Raw genomic sequence first — 22409 nt, 5'->3', positions numbered from 1 at the left:
TATTACTCGTCGGTTATCTTGGGGAAAATTTACTTAAATCAAATAGGGATAATTTGTGCAAACTATTTCGAATAAGAATGGGTTAAGTGAAAAGGGTGAACTATGGAACCTACTTACTCGAAACATATATTAAATTGGAAATTTAAACCTTACTATTTAACTCAATTATGTGTATCAAATCAAACCTACTATGAAACTATGATGTTTTCTATGTATTGGTTGTGTTTGGGGTTTGGGTGGTCCTAGAGTGTTGACCAGTTTAGGACATTTGCCAGAGGCTCGGGGGTTATGTGATTGTGATGCTATGCTGTTTTGTTCTCGATTTTTCTAAACCCAACCATGGTGATGTGTGATATGCTCTATGATGGATGTATTTACTGGTTCTTATTGCTTTCCAGTCTTCTTGTGTGAAGCTGAGGTGGATGTTTATATGACATCTGACTTAACTATTTATGAGTCCTCGATCAGTTATACTTGGGTTGCTTTCCAGTCGCCTTGATGGGACTAAAGTGTTTTGTTATGTTCTTGATGATGTCATGTTGTTACATGTTTTGACTTGACCATTTTGGAGTCTTAGATCAGTATTGTGATTTATTTTGGGATATTTCCTAGTTGCTCATTGAGAACCATTAGATATTGTGACTTATCATTAATGCTTTCAGTTGCTGATAGAGAACTGTTGTGATCATTATGATTATCATTTGATTCTTTCTAGTTTCTCGTGGGGAACTGATGTGATTATTGTAGCTTATCTTTTGATGCTTTCCAATCGCTTGTATAGGACTGAGGTGACTTTGTGATTTTTGATTTCATGAGCCTAGGGTAGCTTATCTATGTGTAGTGTTGGGAAGTGGCTTGCAATGGGGGACAAGAGACCCTAAGTGGCTCTTGGGATGACTCATTGTAAGTTGTTTGTAACAAGTGGTAACATTAAATTAAATACTGACTTAAATGGACCTAATAAGATTAATTGTATGTTCTCACCCATGCCTTGAGTGCTAGTACAGACTAGGACGGGAGTTGAGAGAATACTTGGTTATGACCTTGCGTTCCATAGTATGCCTCATCAGTATGAGAGGATACTAGTGACCATAGGATCACTGGAGACCTGAGAATTCTAAGGGATTGCTTGAGTAACTTACAATGTGATTCATGTGATGACACTTTCCTACTTGCATAGTAGGTTTCCTATGTGTCTTTGTGTGCCTCTGGGTCTAGATGTCAATCTATGTGTTGGAACCTTTGAGTTAGTATACTTTTAGGATTTCCTGGACTTAGAGAGTATTTGTGTTATGTGATTTGATATCCTATTTGGGAGTTGAGACTATCTCCACAGCGCAGTGGGAGTGGGCCATTTAGGTTCCACGAGGTTGGGTGGTAGTGCTTTTTACTCTTACCATTGAGATCTGTCTGTGGTCACCATGGCTGGAGCTTTCTTGGTTGGCATTTACCTTCATTTTGTTCATGGATCGTTATGATGGATGGTTAGATTTTATGATGGATGTTTTATCATTAGTGATGTATGGATGTATCATGTATGGTGGATGATTTCATTTATTTTATTGTTTATATCATGGATCTGAAGAGGATGATGTATTTCTATTTTTACATATGTATATTCTTTTAAGCCTTTCATACCCTATGACATGTACAGTGGATGAATAAGCATTCTGAATTAATTTTCCAAGAGGCATTTGATACAAATGTATATTAAATGGACTTTGGACTTTCTAATTATTCTTTCATGTGCATATTATAGTTGTTAGACTCAGAATTAATTAAATTTAAATGTGACTCAACATCTTGGGATCCTTAAGGAATGTAACCTATTATGTATGTTTTTAGTTGAATGTATGTTATTGCTTCCGCTACTATTGTGTTAGATGTGCATGTTATACTTTCTTACTTTAAAAAAAAAAAATGTTTAGCAAACTTAGTAAAACTTTAGGTTAATTCTTTTGGATCCCTTGGTGGGGTGTTACAATATATTATGCTTAGTATAATTGTATCATACACTTTTATCTTCTCTTATCTTGGTCAATATATTATGGTTTGGTAATAGTATTTATTGAAAAATACCTTATACCTTCATCACTAACTATTTGACTCTATTGACAACATGAATGTCCATAGGAGTAAAATCCTCCCTCTTTGGTATTAGTGGCCAAATATTTTGCATAATAGTTCAAAAATGACTTAGTGAAAATTGTAGAACTCCCCTTACATACATACTTCCTTTGCTTCTGCAGTATAACATGTGTTTTGCAAAATCTTTTTCAAAACTCTTTTTGTGTACAATTTCAATCCTTATATCTCCTGACTTAGTATATACACACATAATACATACATACTCCCCCTATCAATACACATAGTAATCCCCTTTTTTGAGACTTATAAAAAAACTTCAAAATTTTGAAATAGTTACCTAAGATGTATGCCCAAGTGATCAAGAAATTCTTGATGGCTCTTTAGTAGGATGGTCATGGTTGTATCCAAATTGTTTTTTAATATATCCAACATTTACTTCTCCACTTTCACTTAAGCTGCAAGATCAATCGTATGGTTTAAATTGATAACCCTTGTTTAGTTATTAGGTCTTTGGCTTTTTGAATATGATGGTGCATAACCTCAATATGAGGTAGCAAAAAAGCTTACATCTCATTTAATTTTGCTCTTGTGTTGGCCTCTTCAGCTAATAACTTATGTTGGACCCCCTTGTAAAATCTTACTTTTGAATGATGAACTGTATATGGTCCTAGGTTAATATTTAGCCTATTTACACATGTCCTCATATCTATTGTTATCTCTAACTATTGTTGTCTATTAGTGTCAAATAGTTAGTCATATACTAGGAAAAATTAGAAGGTCATCACTATAACCGAACTACTCTAGATAAGTCAAGTCATGAGATATACTTGTATATAACCACGTATATACCAAGCTCTATAGGAGCTGAGCAAGTCTTTGGTCGCTAAGTATTTTTAATGTAAGTTGATGTCAATAATTATTGAGTAGTTCAAGCATATTTATGCCAAGTTAAAAAAAATGTGTCGAGCATAGTAGATATTGAGTGTCAACAATATATACAATGAATGTCAAGTATTAGCATCAGTAAGTGTTGAGCAATGTAGAATTGACATTCAAGTTAGGAATGATACAAACTTTGCGGTAAACCATTTTAGACTAACATGGATACGATATTTAATACTTGTAGAGGCTGTTAGATAGGTTATTATGCATTTTATGATGTAGACCGTGGATCCCTATATTCTATGATGAACCAATCTGATGAAGAGGCAGAATAAGGAAGCATCTAGAAAACTCTTTATGAAATCTTTAGATAGAGAAGATCTTAACCTATTTCATTGTGAGTGATAGAGTATAGTGATGAGAAGGAGCATACAAGTTATTCATGTGGTCACAAAGTAGATTAAGTGTGATAGTGTGAGCATTACAGAAGAGCCAAAGAGGTCAGCTATTCCAAAATAGAGGAGGTGACCTTGTCAAAGCAGTAAAGGATAGTAAAGCTAAATCAAAATAGAGATCAGACCAGATTGTGTTAGAGTAATAAGATATTTCCTTATTAATTAAATCATTTTGATTTAATTATTAAGTCACTTATTATCTCTAGTTTACTTAAGCTAAAATTTAGGCATATAATAATTAATTCTTTTATTCATTCCCTTTTTATAATAGCAATCTCTCTTTTTGCTCATCAAGAATGTTTGATCTATCAATCTAGGACTTCTAGCCTCCATAGTAATTTCTTCTCTCTTTTTGTGATAGGTTTTTTCATGTAGGTGATTCTTGGGAGCTATGGGGTTGATCTTTCATCAACTTTAACATGGTATCAAAGCTCCAGATCTTCAAGCCCCTGTTCTATTTATGAGAAGCTTGTCTTCAATTTCAAATATGTACTTTTTGTTTAGAGGGTTTTATTTTTTCAAATTTTTTTGTATTGAATCTAGGGGGGTCGCCATTTCTTGGTTTACTTTGAGCCCAAATAAACATCATTGTTGAGCTCAAAGGCCCAAAAACACTTATTTTCATATAAAATTTGTCCAATTTGGACACAGTTGGAATTTAAGGCTAAAAATTTTGCTCCAAAATTAGACAAATTTTTTGAGGTGGTGATTTTTTTATTTTTGGCACAAAAATTGAGATTTTTTACATGAAAATCAAGATTTTGGGGCACGCAAATTGAGATTTTTTATGAAATTCAGGATTTTTGGCATAGATCTTGATGCAATTTTTTTTCTAGCACTTTTTTTACCTACGTGTGGTTTTTTGGCCACAATTTGCTCATCCAAAATTCATTTTTGGATCTAAAAGAAGTGTTGAAAAGCTTATTCTAAGCTCATCATGATGGTATAATTTATTTGGATTTTTGATACTATTTGGTAGCCTAGTTTGGCTATCAAAGTCAGAAGTTCTATTTTGCACTCCAAGAGACATATATTGAGACATTCTATGTTCACTAGTACATTTGGGGGTCATTTTCAACCAAAATTTTTGACCAAAGGCCATGTTGGCCTATTATTTCATGGTTTTTTATTTTTAATCCCCATGTTGGTCAAATTTTGACCAAACTAGGGTTTTATGCCCGAGTTGGTCAAAATTTTGACCAACTTCAGTTCATAACAAAAAAAATGATAAAATTTCCACGGGAGCTTTTAGAGGTAAAATGTTTGAGCACTAAATTTTTGTAGTGGTTGAGTTGAGAACAAAGATAATGCTTTAGAGACACTCGATGTGCTTTTTTCTACATTCACCCATCGAAACCTACCCTATATGCATTCACCTGTCGAAACCTACCCTCTACACATTCACCCACCCTCTGTGAGTGTTCGCTATTACTAATTGGGGAATATGTTTATAATAGGTTGTAGTTCAGGTATTTATCATTATGGACTAAGAATATCTTTAGCAAGTTCCATTTTTCATTTCTAGATCGATCTCCTTGTTCTTTTTTTAATGTATTTTCCTCATATCTTGTGTTGGTTGTGCATATTTTATGAGATAACTGAAGCAAATTGTATGTTGTTGTGTTGCAGCTATGGATGGTACTTTATGTTTTTACAAGGCTTCGTCTACTTAAGTCTCATTTATTTGCAAGGATTAAGAATGAACTAATTTGTAAATCCATGGAAAACATATGTGAAGCTTTTCGGCATTCTTATGGGATCCCATGGACTAACCAAGGGTTCCCTCACTTTTCTCAACTATCCTGCTCAGCTCATGTTCAAATCAACCAAGGTACTTTGCATTTACAATTTTTCCTCTTCCTAATAGGCTACATGGGTAATCTAGATCTTACATTTATGGACACATGTATGGTAGTAAATGCTTTGGGTAAATAATTGAAAAGCATTATAGAAATTCAAACACTAGTTCCTTACCCTATTTTTTGGAGTGCTAGAATGTCTTCTTTTCTAATTTTTTAATTAAATTAAATTCCTCATCGCTCCTTTCTCTAGCTGTACAATGAGAGCGCGATTGTCGAGTAGTAATTTTATTGTTTTTAGTGGAAAGTTAGAATTAATTATTGGGGCCCAAGAATAGGGCGGTTTCTTTGATTTTGTTTGAATAATGATCTCTGATCTCTCTTAAAAATCTGTGAGCAGGTAATTCTAGTGATGGTAATGGGAGTTTTTATACCTAGCTTAAGGAGGAAATATCATGTCCATGAATACATATCTATGCTACTACTTTTTGTGGGCTTAATCATGTTCACCCTTGTAGATGTTCATACTTCACAAAATTTTAGCATTGCAGGAGTGATAATGATCTGTGGAGCTCTAATAATGGATTCCTTTGTAGAAAATCTACTGGAGGCAATATTTACTATTAATCCATCCACTTCATAGGTGCAATGCTCTTTAACCTTTTGCACATATTCAACAAATGAAGACCCTATTTTAGGGTGATATATATTTTCTCCCAATCACAATTCAGGGAGAAACAGTTATGTATGATTCTATTGATTCAATTTTCCCTACTGGTTTGAAATGAATAGATGGAAATGTTCTTCTATTCAGAAATGATTGGGCTCCTTATACTAGTCATCCCCATGCTTAAATGCTTTTACAAATGTTGAAGGTTCATGGGCTTCACTCTATTCCATTTTTGTGTTTATTATTTAATCTTAAGAAGCTAGCTATAGGCATACAAGATTAGAGAGCTTAATCATCTCTCTCTGTCTTTTTCTTTATTTTTCATTCTAGCATGAATGACTTTTGTTAAAGTTGATCAAAATTTTTAGATGAAATCACTTAAAATATTGATACTTAAATTGCTAAAGCATCAATGTTAAGGGCTTAATTAATAAAAAGATATCACATGCACTCTTTGTGTGACCCCGTTGTTTGGATTTCTCCCTCTAGAAAGTGTATGATATGTAGTAAGTATTTAATTTGCCAATGGTGGGATGCAGATGTTAGTATTGTCTTTATCATAATGGTAACATGGTAAATGATAATATTGATTTACTAAAATGATCATAGAATGTTGAACTTGATATATTAAATAGAGTTGAGGATGTATGTTTGACATATCCTTTTTATGACATCTAGGCGAATGCATCTTGAGAACTTGACCTTTATTCTTGTTATGAACTTTGGTAATGGCAGGCCAACATTGGTGGGTCTAGTAATTACTAAGAGTGTCTCAAATCCTTTTTTCTTCAACTATTTCTTTTTATATTCTATGCATAAAATAAAATGAGATCTTTTTAAACATGTTGCATGTGTTGGTAGTTTTCTTTCTACGGGAGTTATAATTTCCTAATGTAATTTTACTGTCTATTTATGTACTACTGTTTGGCTTGGACACAAAGCTTTAAGTACATTTCTTTATTTTTCAAGTTATGCCAACCCTCCCTTCCCTGCTCTACAATAATACAACTACCACACATATGGCAGGAACTATGATGCTTCGCGTCTCTTGTTTTAGATAATGTATTTAGTGGGCTTGTTTAGGTTCATTCTACTAAAAATTGATGAAGTGGGAAGGGCAACAAACAATGCAAGATGATCCACATTCACTGTAGAGTAGTCCACTATTCAAAGCTTCATGATTTTATGGCACATGATTCATCTAAGCCACAAATTTTTAGTTTATTTCTTGTTCCAATCTTGCATATGCTCTAAAATAATGTTACAAATAGCTAATTATCTATATGTTATGAATCTATATGCATAGTTGACTCATCTCTCTAAACTTGTTGCATGGGTAGGTGGGCATGATGCTTAGAGGTATGGGATTTAATAATAACACATCCATATATTTAGCATCTAGAAAAATATACAAGGCAGAGAAAAACATGGCAACACTCCAATAGATGTGTCCCCTATTACAAACAAAGGAAACAATTGCATCTCTAGAAGAACTCGCTACATTTAAGGTATCCTTATTTTCTTGCATTGATGGGAACCACTACAGTGACTTATATAATTTGGTCCTTTTGAAATATTAAAGAAAATGTCTAAGTTGTAAGTTGTGAAACAAAGGTGGCTAATGATTGTAGGCCTACTCATCAAGAATGGTTACATTACACTATATTATTTTCTTGCATAGTGAAGTTTTTGTTACTACCCAAGGAGGCAAATTTCCACATTTTTTGATGGGTCAAAGGAAGTATCTTTATATACGGCATGCTAAGACAATCAAGCCAAATAAATGCAAATTGGCACTACTTTTTGATAATCCAAAAATAAAGTAAGTTTGGTTGGATAACCAGCCATTGCTTTTCATAGAGAATAATTTTTTGGTGTTGATCCCCATTTTGGTCATTAAACTATTTTTGCATTAGATGTATCATCCTATGGAATACCTAAAATCATTTTTTTCAAGGTTCTACAAATAATCATGTTTAAAAAAATGTTTTAGAATAGGAAGTTTGTGTTACCTTTGGAATAGTTATATTTAAATAATTTAATAAACAAAGAAGACTAGATTAGTTTGAAATGATGTTGTAATTGGATATTTGTGTTTGTTATGTAGGTTGTCCAACATTTCCAAGAGCTTTTTTCTCAGATGAAGTATAAAGAAGTAGTAGAACTTGTAGCAGAATCTCCTCAAGGCATTCTCCGTACACTATACACTATAGCAAAGTTCTAGGTAGTATTGGATTTCATCAAAGATATATCCTATCAGAAGTAGGTCTAATAAATAGGAAGGGTTCAATATTTAAAAATATCATACTCAAAATTATTATTAAAGAAACTACCAATGTTTTTGCAGAGTGTTCCAGTACAACCAGGGAAAACACCACCGCTTCTCTAGTATTTTGGTACTTTATTGACAAAAGGAAAGCTAAATGCATTTGAGTCTCTTGAACTATCACTATTAGTTGTAAATCAATAGAAAAAGAACCTTTTGGAGAATTGGCTTACTGAGGACATGTTGGAGTGTAGTGAGGAATTGGGGGATCTTGTGAAGGTTAGTTTTGATACGTTTGGTTAAAATTAGGTACCATGATTTGCACACTGATCAACACTACATTTTATAATTACTAAATTAGCATATGGTCTTTTATGCCTTAACATTTCCTATAATCTTGGTAATTAGTATAATTCTATTTTTGGCTAAAGTTACCAATGTCAAGTCTATTATTTTTGTTATTAGATTGAGTAGTTAGCAATGGGTATTTCTCAAACTTGGTTGCGGCAGAAATCTTAGAATGAGTTTCTCTTTTTTATTCTGTTAATTAGACCTTTCATGGATCTATTGGTTTATTATTGGTATGGAAAACTATCATAAAGATAAATTGCATGCTACACTCTAAATTTACTAATCAATAAGAAAAAGACATATATTTTATGCTCAGGACCTCTTGATTGTGTTCAAATGTATTTTATGCTCCCCTATTTCAGCTCTCCATTATATCCACATCATTGGATTACCTTAGTTTCTTTTTATAATTCTATTGCACTTTAAAAGTTCATCTTATGAGAGGTTTGTATGAATAAGTTAAATGATTTCCCCAAACTATAGCTGGATTGCCTGTGAGAGATCTTTCTCTTCTATAGAGGGTTTTGTGGGTAGAGGTTTCTTCTATAAATAATTTAGCTAAGATTGTTTTGATTTTCTTTTAACTATAATTTTTGGATACTTCTAAGTTTTGAAAATATATTTATTAATATGTTAAAATTTCTTGCTAAATTCATGAATGAATTCTAGAAGTTTCCCATAATAATACATATCTCATTCAAAATTGTTGCACTTTGCAGTTAAATAATTTCTTCCATCCCTTATTTTTTGACTCGGGTTTTGATATTAACATTTTCTAATTAAATTATTGGTTTTATATTAACTAGTTTCAATACAAGGTGCAAGTATTTTAAATGTATCTTAAGAATTTTAACAGCTTCACACATGCCTACAAAAGATGATCATTATGATATTTGTATTTGTGAGTTGTTGTCATTGTGAATATAAATTCAAAATTACTCTATTCACCATTGTTGGGATAAGTAATATGTGCACCTCCACATAATGCTTTAACATTTTTTCATGCATATGTGGACTAGGTCTTACCATCATGCAACTACTCACCACTTGGAATCTAGAATTTCATGTTGTAGATGTATCTGTTCATAGAGATTTATGAATGAATGAATTAGAATTTTTCCTACTCAACTCATGTTCTTATTTCTTAGTGTATTATTTTATATTTTGTTTTACATCATCCATATAATTAGTTCCAATTCATAGGAATTCTTAGGAAACACTTGCTCCTTATAAAAGTTAATGAAGTTGGGTTATGAAGAGAATTTGAATTAGAAAATATATATCTTACTTATAGATTGGTTTATTTAACTCAAATTTCAATTGTAATAGTAGTTTCTTGAGTCTTGTGTAGGATGAGAGCACATTAAGGGTTGTTAAAATGTCTAAGGGATGGGATGCAGAAGCTTCTTACTTTGAATGCCCTTACAACTAGATAAACCATTCTTCGATAAACCATTCTTTGAGGGCACAAATCATGTCTTCACCTCTAGAAGTTTTGATGACAATTGCACTAGCTATGTTTAGTTCCTTTTTGTGGTACAAATATGAGGTGGATAGTTGTGGAACTATTGGCTCTTGATGGCAATCACACCACCTAATATTACACACATTTGTTTTCATTTATAGCCTACAGAGATATAGAGATATACATTGACGATAAGGAAAAATTGACACTTCATGGTTTAGTTTAGGTATTGAATTTATTTGAGTTTAATAATGTCTGATAAAATAGTAAACCCTTCTCTCTTTTTTTGTGTTTGTTATTTATGTCTTGAGATTCTTCTAACACTACATCAAACTGAGCAAGCTGGAGAAGAACTAGAAGTTGAATGATCTGCTCGATGCACTAGACTTCAATCAAGTTGTGATATTTGTGAAGAGTGTTATCAAAGCTACAAAGCTAAACAAGCTTCTTGTGGAGTGCTTTTTTCCATCAATTTGCATTCATTCTGGAATGCCACAAGAAGAAAGGTATGTTTGATGTTGTTTTTCTTTTTGAATCTACCATGTTACTTAATGTAACAATTCACTTTGCTCTTTAATCTAAGATATGCAATTGAATTTAATTTTTATAGTTCTATCATCTCACATTATTGGCTACTTCATTCATAAATAAAGCTTTTTGTAGTTTTCGTATACACATTATTTATGGCAATATTTGGTTTAAAAAGGATTGTTCTTTTTTAAATTCTTGATGGTTCATGAAAATTTCTCTTAAGCATTTGATTTAATTATGTTTAACAAATACTAATTTGTTTCTTGTGATCACATTTTAATCTTGTTAAAGATTTTTCCAGCAGACAATGTCTCACTCCAATTTAACGCATTCTCTCAAGGAGATATCAATCACCCAGTACAATTTTGAAAGTGCTCTACTTATTACAAATGGCATACCTTATTCTTGATAATATTTAACTTTTAAGTCTTGTTAAAGGTTTTCTGACAAACTCTATTTCACTCCAATTTAATGCATTGTCTCAAGGATATATCAATCATCATCAAATAATGCATGGTATTTATGAATTACACTAGTCTATATTGGATTGATGCTTAATTAGGATGGGCATACCTTAGTGCTAATCACATTTTAGTTTTGTTGAGGTTTTATAGAAAACTATTTGATTCACATTTAATGCATTGCATTATGGAGATCTAAATCAAGGTGAAATCATGCATGGCAATAGTGAATTATACTAGTCCATAGGGGATTGATGCATAATTCATCTCTTGCAATCCCAATATGAGTTATAGATTTGCATAAGAATTAAAGGTGTTCTAGCATTTTGAGGTGTTGGACCTCAGTATAATACATCAGTTTTAGCTTGATAACAATGTTGTTCAAGTTTCAATAATGTTCTTAATAAGGTTTCTAGGATTCTAAGATAGGTTGAGGATGAGTCTAGTAGGGATATTAGGAAACTAGGTGAAATACTTTAATAATGAGAAAAGGGCTTTAATGTTTAATAAGTCAATTTATGTTTTAAGTTCAAATTTTCCAACATATAATGGTCATTTAGATTTTGGAGGGAAGTATTAGTTTTAGACTTGAACCTTTCAACCCAATGATAGTTGGTTGAATTGGTTATATTGTGAAGTCTTATATATGTAAGAGGGAGTTGTTGTTATAGATATAGAAGAGGGAGTCAAGTGTACGGACTAGTGTAATACCACAAGCAATAAAACTTCAAATTTTGCAAGATTTCCTTGATCCTTTGGAGTCTCAAATCAATTTTGTTTACTTTATTAATGCATTGATAGGAGTTATTAACCATCCACATTTCTAATTGTTGTTTTCCACATTGTGTTAAACTTGATGTTGCACCAGTTGTAGAACCAATGACTTCTTTTAACTATTTACTTACTAAAACAGAATTTAAGAATAATGGAAATCATTCCATGAGTATGGGGGCTCAATATTCATGGAATGAATAGAATTGACATGTATTATAAGCTACTAACAAGGCACATGAAGGATTAAACAAGATAGGAGTGATCTCAGTTAAACAATAGCATGATAGTGCATTAAAAATGCATGATCAAGTATAGAGATAGACATTCTACTTGAACAATGGGTCCATTTGATGACTAGAGACATTGAAAAATGTTCATGTGAAGGTGAATCCATTGTTAATTTGGATTGGAAGTGTGTGTAATTGGGGGATTGAGGAAGCCTAGTTCAAGGGTTTGGGAGTGTTAATTTGGGGGTTTTGATGTTGTAGGGTATTGGAAATTAAGCATATGAAGAGGTAATAAGTCACTATCCAAAAGTTAGGGTTTATTCAATGTCATTTGATGATATTTCCTTTGAAAAAGTAGTCATTTTTATGCATGAAAATGGGGTACTAGTTAAGGGTAGTTTTGCTAACCCAAAACAAACATAAGTAAATCCATGATATGTTGCAATACACCAAATAGGGCATTAGTGAGCATCATTACATTGTCACATCTCTTGGGAAAAGCCAAAGTCATCCCCATTTCAAGTATGCAATAGGCCTAAAGGGCAGAGAATTGGACTATTGGAACAATTTGAGAGAGTGTTCTATTGGGGTATTGAAATTGTGTTGGAGCCTTAGAATCCTTGAGTTCAAATGTTTTAAAGTTTATGAAGCCAAATCCTTCATTTAGGGAGCCTTGAAGATAGTCTTAACAAACCAGATCCTTAAAGTATTGACATGGTATCTCCAAAATGATTTCCTTTGAGAATCAAAAATTTTCTTGGCAAATTGAGTAGCCTTCTTTCTTAGTTTCAAGGGTGTGAGCTCTTTCCTTGCCTCTTTTTCTATGGACTACAGAACTTTGAGCTCAAGCAGCTTATAACAGTTTTACCTTGAGATATTTTATGAGTTGTTGTCATTACAAAAACCTTCTCTCCAAATGAAGAATTGCCCAGTCCATAGCCCACAACAAAGATGAATATCATCGGTCTGTGGTGGAAGTTAATCATTATTAATCACTAGTGCAAGTTAATCTCTTCCCATAAGTATATATACCTATATATGTATACATATGTAGATCTGAATCATTCATATGCTCTCCTTTGTATATGTATATTTCTATGTGTGACCAAAGCTAGAAGTGTAAGGTGCTAAATAGTTTTATAGATTCCTTTTTGAGAATAGGTGACTTGTCAGATATTTGTTTTAGGGGGATAAGACCTATTAACCCCTTACCCCCCTTCTTTTCATTACCATGGAATATTGTTTTTTTATTACAAGTTAATTCAAGGATTGCAACATTTACCTCTAGTGTCCACCATTTCTTTAACTAGACCAAAGATCTCCTCAAAATTTTGTCACTCCAATTTCCTCCAACATTAATATTTGTAACCCTCTCAACCAGTATTATTTGTAATCCCCAATATGTTGGGAAGGGAATCTGGCCAAGATAGATTTTGATCCAACCTTGTATTTGTTTTTGGAGGTTCTTCAATCAGAAATCCTCCCCTTGTATAAAAGGAGGTATGCCTTCTTAAAGACCCTTATAAAGGGCATCTATAATGTATACAAGACTCTAGTCCTGAGCTATACCAGGGTTTTTCTTTTCCCTATTCTTTTTCCCCCGGTGCGTGCAGTTGAATAGGAAAAAACTTTTGTAAAATCTTTGAATAATATAATATAATGTCTTGATTACTATTGCGTACTAATGAATTTTATATCATATTAATGAATGTTATGTGATTGTATTGATTGAATGTTATAATTCATAAATGGATGAATGAAATGAATGAAATATGTAATTAGATGTTAATGGAGAATTTAGATTGATGTTAGGGGGAGGGGGGTGAGGCCAGATGAGCTTCCACCTTCACATAGTTGCCCTTTTTAAGTAGAGAATATTATAATATTTTTGAAACCAAGTGAAGCTCAAACTAACATACCAAGGAATCGCAAAAGCAAGGGTTACCCCCAAAGTTGTAGCAAGTTTTACTAAGAGAAGGGAGTTTGATAAAATACTTATTTACTCTAAACAATTACACCTTCGATTTGTTCACTTATCATTTATGATGGAATATGGGGCTTGTTTATGTTTAAACTAACTAGAAAAATATATTTTTCTTGGAAGCATTTGTTTCTTTTAGTTCAAAATTCTCTTTGTTGTGTTTAATGCTTATAGCTTTATAGATTGTGAATGAGGTATAACATAGGGAACTCATGAATTTGTTAGGTTGGGTACACTCCAGATTACTTGTTTCTCCTTTAGACAATTTTGCACTTCGATACCTAGGTATTATCAATTTATAAAAATATATTTCTAATAGTGAATCTAAAGATGTTTTAAAGAAAGAGGTCTTATTTGTTGAAAATTATTTCCAAGGCACTATTAATTTTGCACTTATGATGTCTCAAATGGAGGGGGTTTGTCCTATTGACTACAATGTCATCACATACCTTTTTCTTTAGGTAAATTCTTTCTAGATGTTGTAAGTTCACATATTTTCTTCCTATTTATAAATAACTTTTGGATTTTGATGTTGAAGTATGTAGTTGAGGTGACTATCAAACTATTGGTCTTATTGCAATTTGAGGTGACTATCAAACTTTTGCTCTGATTGTGGTGATTAAGAAAGCTAAGCTTGAGCATGATGAAGATGGAATTACAATTACTACCCTTCATGAGATATCCATTCTAAGGATGTTATCTTAGAATCTTAATATTGTAAGGTAAGGAACACTGTGTATCTCCAAAAGTAATGCACAGGTGCTTCTATTTGTTTCACATGCATTGTGTTGTGGGTCAATTTTAGAGTACTTCTATTTGTTTCACATCCATCCCTTAGAAAATAGGGAATGTCCACTTCAATTGTAGAGTACTAACTAAATCTACTACAACAACAATATGTTGGCTACTTTCAAAAAAAGGTTTTTAGCACCTTTTGTAGTAGTATGTATAGATGATTTTGTTCTTACCTAGACCACTGCATAAGAAGTTGACCATTGACTAAAACAACAACATTTTTAGGAATTGTTTATAACATTGGCTAGTTGGTATAGTGTATAGTTATTAATCATTGGAAGATCCTTGTAAACATTAGAATTTTCTAGCTTCTAGTCATGAAGATTTGAAAGAAGATATCTCAATGTTCCATGCAATTTTCTGTATATATCGAACATTTGCTTGAAGATTTATGGATCAATTATTACATCCCCTGAATAATCAACACTTGAAACCCAAGGTCTCCAGGTAAATGCATCAAAGAGAGACACTAAAATTCACTACAATTAATTTTATTTTAAGTTTATTTGTCAAGAGAATCCAACTTAGTGACCATTGTTGATAAACCAACTTAAGCGAACATAAATTTACTACTTGATAATTTAAATGTCAAGTTTGAATATATACCGATGTGACAATTGATATCAATTCATGTAAAGTAATTTAAACTTCCAACTATATATAAACTAATGACATGTAATATCGGTTATTATGGATCCAACTATGTATCTCCATGTCTCTTTACAGTGAGTTCATTGTGGGAGATAGAAACACTACGTTGCCAATATTGCCCAACTATCTCCAAGTAAATGCTTTATTCTCACATTTAATATACTTATTCTAAAAATAATGCCTCATCAATAGGACATGTAATTTAGGTGCTTACAAATAAGGATCTTTCATCGTGGTTGGACAACTACCAGATTAGACATCACAACATGTAAAATATGAATTTGGATGCAAATATTCTCATCCAAGTCTTGCATTGTATTTTTACAAACCATGCAATACAAATAGGTCCACTGAATTCTTCAAGAGTATAACTTGGAAAATAGAAATAGCAACATTAGCCTTATCCTTTTTTCCACTTCAATGTAGATTAACTCAGCCATGCTATGCAAATCCTTTTTGAGCATGCATGGGATTTGAACAAGAAAGATTGAAGATACTTAGATGCTGTAGATTTTTATTTCCTCTCAGTATGGGAACAAGGGAGGTTCCAGATACTTTAGACACTGTAGATTTTTGTTTAAGAGTAAGTAGATTTTGACAATCTGTGAAATCAATCACTATGATTTTTTAATCTAATTGTATAACATTTTTCATCAACATTTTGGATCACATGTTGTGATCCATCATCAAGGTTTTTATTTGTTAGAAGTTTTTTGGATGTTCCTTAGATGATACCATTGGTTCAAATTCATCTAACAAGGAATCAGAGGACTATTTTCCAAGAATTAGTTCTCTATGGCTTCAATGTAGGAGGAAAGCTCACCAACCTTAATGGCTTGTAAATTGCAGCATGTTGGTTGTTATGACTCAATTCCTCCATTAGAGTTCTATGACTCTTTCCTCGCTCAATTCTTAGAGGAGATATTCTATTGAGGTGGATGAATGTGGCATTCATCCAGCTAGTTCATACTTCCCCAAGCCATGGCCAAGAAGATTTTTTGACTGGCGTGAAATATAAGCTTCTAGTATTGTATCCTATAGATGATAATGGCAATTTTACTAAAGAAACTGGGTAGCTTGTTGGTTTGGATGTCTTGGGTGATGGAAATGTGGCAATTGTCAAGATCTTAGATAAACACTCATGTCTTATCATGGAAGAAGCATACAAACATAAATATCCTGTATGCTTCTTCCATGATAAGACATGAGTGTTCATCTGATCTCTTGACAATTGCCACATTTCCATCACCCAAAACATCCAAACCAGCAAGCTTCCTAGTTTCTTCAATAAACTTTCCATTATAATATATAGGATACAATACTAGAAGCTTATATTTCATGCTAGTCAAAAAAAAATTGCACCCAAGTGTTGGTCAAAATTTAGACCAACACCTGTTAGTTTTTGACCATCATTGGTCAAAATTTCAACCAATGATGGTCAAAAACTACTAAATGTTGGTCAAATTTTCAACCAACACCTGATATTTTTTGACCATCGTTGGTCAAAATTTTGACCAATGATGGTCAAAAACTGCCATGTGTTGGTTGAAATTTAGACCAACATTTGGGTGAAAATTGCACCATGGCAACATACAGTGTTTGACCAACCCATTGGTCAAAATTTTGACCAAAAAAATTATTACCAATGGGTTGGTCAGATTTGGTCAAAATTTTGACCAATAATGGTTTAAAAATGACCTCAAATGTACTAGTGGTTCCAGATTCTACTCCAGGCATATCCCATTCAGTTTTTTTTCTTTTATGCATTCTGATGGATATCTTAGTTTTTTTAGGTCTAGGGATCAATTTTTTTTATTTTAGATGATTTTTCATGGGTTATACTATCTATTGTATTAGCTTTATGTCTCTTTTGATCTTTGTTGACATCCTTATGTAGTATTTTTGCAAACATGCTAAGATAAAGTGTCATTCTATTACATTTCGGGATCTTGGACATCTCTATGTTTTATTGTACTCACACTACATTATAAAGTTCCTTGGAAGGTTTTATGTTGGCCATATTTTCCATCTTCCTTTTTCAAGTGAGTGTTCCTTCCATGACATTAGCCTCATGATGTGTCAATGACACATGTTAGTATAGGTGTTTGTACTTCTTTTTCACTCTTAATGTTCCTAGTTCTTCTTTCTACATGAGATGTTGCATCTAGTTTCAATGCTCATGTCTTACCTCTCAGCATTAGAGGGGGTTATGTTGGTTCTATTTCTTTCTTGGTTCAATGGAGTGAGCTATGTATTTAGTATTTGATCCTATGTACTAGGTGATTGCAGTGGTTGGATACCTATGCATTTTAGTGAGATGGGTCATTTACCATATAGACATTCTTTAATTCCTATTATTGGAGGCCATGAAGATACCTTCCATCTTTGATTTATCAGCTCTTCATAATTAGTCTTCTCTACCTAGTCATGTTCTATACAATGGAGGTTATTCAAATTAGAAGTTTGGTAGTGTTTGCAACTTCATGCTTCAGCGGTGTTCTTCATGATCATCTTTTGTTCATATCTTCTAGAACATTTTATTTCCATCTCTTTTTGGAGTATGGTTTTTCCCATGTGGTTTTATCTTAAGGGGTTGTGTTAGAGTAATAAGATATTGCCTTATTAATTAAATCATTTTAATTTAATTATTAAGTCACTAATTATCTCTAGTTTACTTAAGCTAAACTTTAGGCATATAATAATTAATTCTTTTATTAATTATTATCATGCAACCTAGGCTTTACCCTGTTAGGGTTTTGATCTCCTTTCATAAGGATTGATCTCTTTGTAATTTTATTCATTCAATTTTGATAATAGAAATCTCTCTTTTTCCTCATCAAGAATGTCTCATCTATCAATCTGGGAATTCTAGCCTCCATAGTAATTTCTTCTCTCTTTCTGTGAAAGGTGTTTTCATATAGGTGATTCTTGGGAGCTATGGGGTTGATCTTTCATCAACTTCAATAGATTGAAGGGGGGAGATCCAAAAATAATTTATCAATAGAAAATCAAGGATCATGTACTATATCAGTTTTAATATATTGAGTTAGAGATAACCTCTTAATAGAGTGGTCTTAGAAGATCTTTGTAAATCTCCTAACATATTCCTTACTTTATTGTAAGTGTAAAATACTTTAACAAGGTGATACCTAATAGTCTCAAAATATTTTAAAATGGTATAACCCTCACAAGGTAGATCATTGGATATGGTCAAACATTGTAACCCTAATAGGTTAACTTTACTACTGCATTAGTGAAGATTAGTGGTTGTCATCCCTACCCTAGTTTTACCTTCACCTTGGAGGGTTTTCGGGTAACCAAATCTTTGTGGACCATGTGATTAATTTTCATGCATGTGATTGATAGACTAGATCCATATGTTATTATAGTTTGATTTTATAAGGTATGCATACAAGTGGATATGAGATGGTAAATATGGTGAATGTATTATGAATTTTTAAAGGTTTAAATGCTACAAATCATGATTCACCTCCTCCCCCCTCCCCTCTTAGTGTCTTGGTTTCTAATTAACACTTCCAACAATATTTTCTTCTATCTTACACAAATTGCCTTTGATATCCTCCATAAGTTAGAGAGCATCACATAATTTCTTGAATAATGAAAGAACATTTTGAACAATGGTTTCAAGCTCAATGGCCAAAGTGGACGATTCCACTTGATGTAAGGTAATAATTTGGGAAAAAATTCTAATACTTTATTCTAAATTTTATTTTTTAATCTTTCCATCAACTTTTCCTATGCATCCATAGCAGGCTCATTTAACTTTTCAACTATTTGGAAAAGTTGTTCTAGAATGGGGGTCGCCTCTTTAAGAATAATGTCAGGAACAACATCTAGTGAGATATCCTTAATATCAAATATGACTTGGTCTTGCTTGAGTTCCTTCCTTAACCTATCGTGCTCTTCATTTCCACTACATGTCACTAGCTATACCATTAGAATCTAAAGTATTTGGGTCCCAATCAAGTATTATACTGACCTCATCAAGAGTAACTAGATTGGACCACATTATTGCAATCTTCTTCTTCTTTATCTTCTTTCCTTTAGAATCAACTATGTTGGTACTTAATGATGACTTGGGTGGAAATGGATCCTTTTTCTCCTAATAAGTCTATTTGAGTTTGTAATGCCACCCTAGTGACATGATTTGAGATTTATTTTGAGACACTAGATTTTATTCTTATGATTTATGAATAAGGTAGGAGCTTAGATGATACTTTACATTATGTATTTTAGATAGAGTTCCTATGATACATTTCATATGCTTTCAAATAAGGATTATGGATTATAAATCTCTATGGATTTCTAAATCTACTAACACATCTAACACCTATATTACTATTGATATGAAACTATATTATTACAATGTTATTTGTAGACATGCATAATGGTTGATTAGTGATGCAAGTCTATGCAGGAATAGGAACTAAAGCCTCTATATTATCTATTAATCTGGAGATGTGACCATGGTCCAAATAGGAACCTTGAACCAAGATGTCTCATTAGGGAATCAACTATCCAAATTAGGAACTTGGGGAATTTTTATTCTTGTTTGGTTTAATGATATTTACTTGCATCCCTATTGTGATTTTAGTTTTATGATTGGAAGTCTCAATATAATTTTATGCAAGTATATATGGGTGCACACATATATACCTAAATAAATAAATGTGTGTGTGTGTGTGTGTGTGTGGTTGGATGTGGTTTCTTGCATAATTATATTGCAATCTTTTATAATAAAAAATGAAAGAGGAAATAAATAAAATGTTTTAGAGATTAGAACCTAGAACCTTCCACCATCAATCTCACCCTCAACCAACCCACCCATGTAGTTCTTCATGGAGCATAAAATGGAGAGTAGATTTTAACCCATGTTTATTAAAGCCGTTATATAGTAAAAGATCTCTAAAATTGAACCCTTAACCTCCTGAGAAGGATCGTAGAGACTTAACCATTGTGACATGAGAATCCTTTGAATAAGAACCTCTTTAAAATCTAGATAACCCAGAAATGGTTAGGGATTTAAATTAAATTAAATTATTAATTAAATGTTTGATTTATTTAATCAAACCTTAGCAAGATGACAATAATAGAAGCAACCATCCATAAATTAAAAATTGATCCCTATAAATAAGGAGCTTCCCAAAAAATAGAAAGAGAGAACAAGGAAGGAAAAACAAACTATAATCAAAGGTATATTTTTGAAGATCATTACCTATATAAATGTAAAGGAAACCAAGACTAAGGCTAGGAAGGATACAAGCACCAAGTTAGAGGTTGGAAGCTTTCACCATTCACAAATTTAGGAAACCAAGTATGTCTCCTTACCCCATTCTATTTGGATTATTTTATAACTTGAATGAGAAAGATCAAACCAATATACTACTATAGATTATGAAAACATATCTTTGAATGTTGTGAATAAATTTGTGTATGAATGTATTCCATGGTTGTTTGTGATAAAGTCCTTGTATGGAAGTCATGTTTAGATAAGAATTCTAGGAGTTGAACCCCTTGATTAGGGATGGTCATGGGGTTTCCTTCCCATGTGGTACTGAAAGACCTTTCTCCATCTTAACAAGTCTCAAAATTCATTCATAGCCTTCTTTATATTTGTTGAGTTCTCTAGAATGAATGTGCAAGAAGCCTGCACATATGCGCAATTATACTAAGCATATGTGTAGCCCTAGATTTAACCCTTTCTGTCCACATGTTAGTACAAATGAACCTTTTCCTAATAAATGCACAATTATATTGAAAAAATACATAGTTATATCAAACAAATGTGTAGTTCATCTTGATGTATGCATAGTTATATTGAACAAATGTGCAAATTTTCTTAACATAGGTGCATCAGCATTGAATGGATGTGTGATTATATTGAAGAAAATTGTGTTAGCATTGAATGGATGTGTGGTTATATTGAAAAAATTAAACAACACTAAATAGATGCATGGTTATAAGAAACAGATGCATGGTTTACCATTTTCTTGGTTTTGTGGCTCACTGTTTGATATCTTATGGATAGTTTTCTATGTTGGTTTATCCTATTGAATTTGTTTCTATTACATGAATTTTCTAAGATGCCTTGACCTATGAAACTCTATATGGCTTGTATATTGGATACTGGATTAAGGTAGGAAACCCTAGGTGAGTGGCTTAGCATAGGTGTTGGGGCCCAAAAGTGGTTGCTAGAGTCCCTATGTTTGGAAGTTAGAGCTCTACATAGGCTAGTTCTATTTGTGAGTTAACTAATAAGTGATAACATAATAGTAAATGAACTTATGGGTTGGGTTTTAGGATTCACAAGCTAAACAAGATAATTGTGGAAGTATTGTTAGAGTACTTAGGAAAGGGACATTTTGCATAACTTATAGGTCCCTAACTTGAGAGGTAGGTCCTAACATTACTTGGTCATGCTTGTCCTTGTTGGAGTACTCGAGGAAAAGATGTATAGTAATGTAGGATGGTCTTAAGCTTGGGAGGTGGATCCCAACACCTTAGGAAGGTACAATGACACTCACCTAGATGCAATTGAATCCCTCACTCTTCTTATGCCTCTGGTTGTCCATTTTCATGTGATTTCATTTTGGGATGTATGCTTTTGTGTGGCTTATGTTACTCTTGTAATTGATTTTGGGTATAAGACTTTGACTACCTTAGAGCTTAGGTGGATCATGGTTTTTTCTCCTAGCTCGGGGGACTAGTTCCATAAGGTTCCATGTGGTTGGGTGGAAAAACAAGAGGCTTTTTCATGGCTTGCATTAGATTTCTTTCTTGGAGATATGCTTGGATGATGCTTAAAGATGCTTAAGGATGTTCATGTTGCTTGCATTAATATAAATGATGTAATTTGATCTATCATGAAAAGGGGATTTAGACTGGTACATTTTAAGGAAAAGACATGTTTAAGGGTTGGGTAAATAAGAAAGAGGTTTTGTTCTTGAAAAGTAGATGTAAAAAAATTGTATCTCTTTTGTAAAATTCAGCTT

At 32.7% G+C, this 22409-nt stretch overlaps 1 pseudogene; it reads left to right on the top strand.

Annotated features, from left to right (window-relative positions):
- The window catches only part of LOC149544903 (UDP-galactose/UDP-glucose transporter 4-like), a 34157-nt pseudogene extending 28060 nt beyond the window's left edge, over positions 1 to 6097 (top strand).
- Positions 6098 to 22409: the final 16312 nt, after the last annotated feature.

Source organism: Cupressus sempervirens, chromosome 8 (genome assembly GCF_028749045.1).
Source record: "Cupressus sempervirens isolate cs-2001-9-10 chromosome 8, ASM2874904v1, whole genome shotgun sequence".
NCBI lineage: Eukaryota > Viridiplantae > Streptophyta > Pinopsida > Cupressales > Cupressaceae > Cupressus > Cupressus sempervirens.
Note: the sequence above shows the minus strand (reverse complement) of the source record. Positions and strands in the feature narration are given on the sequence as shown.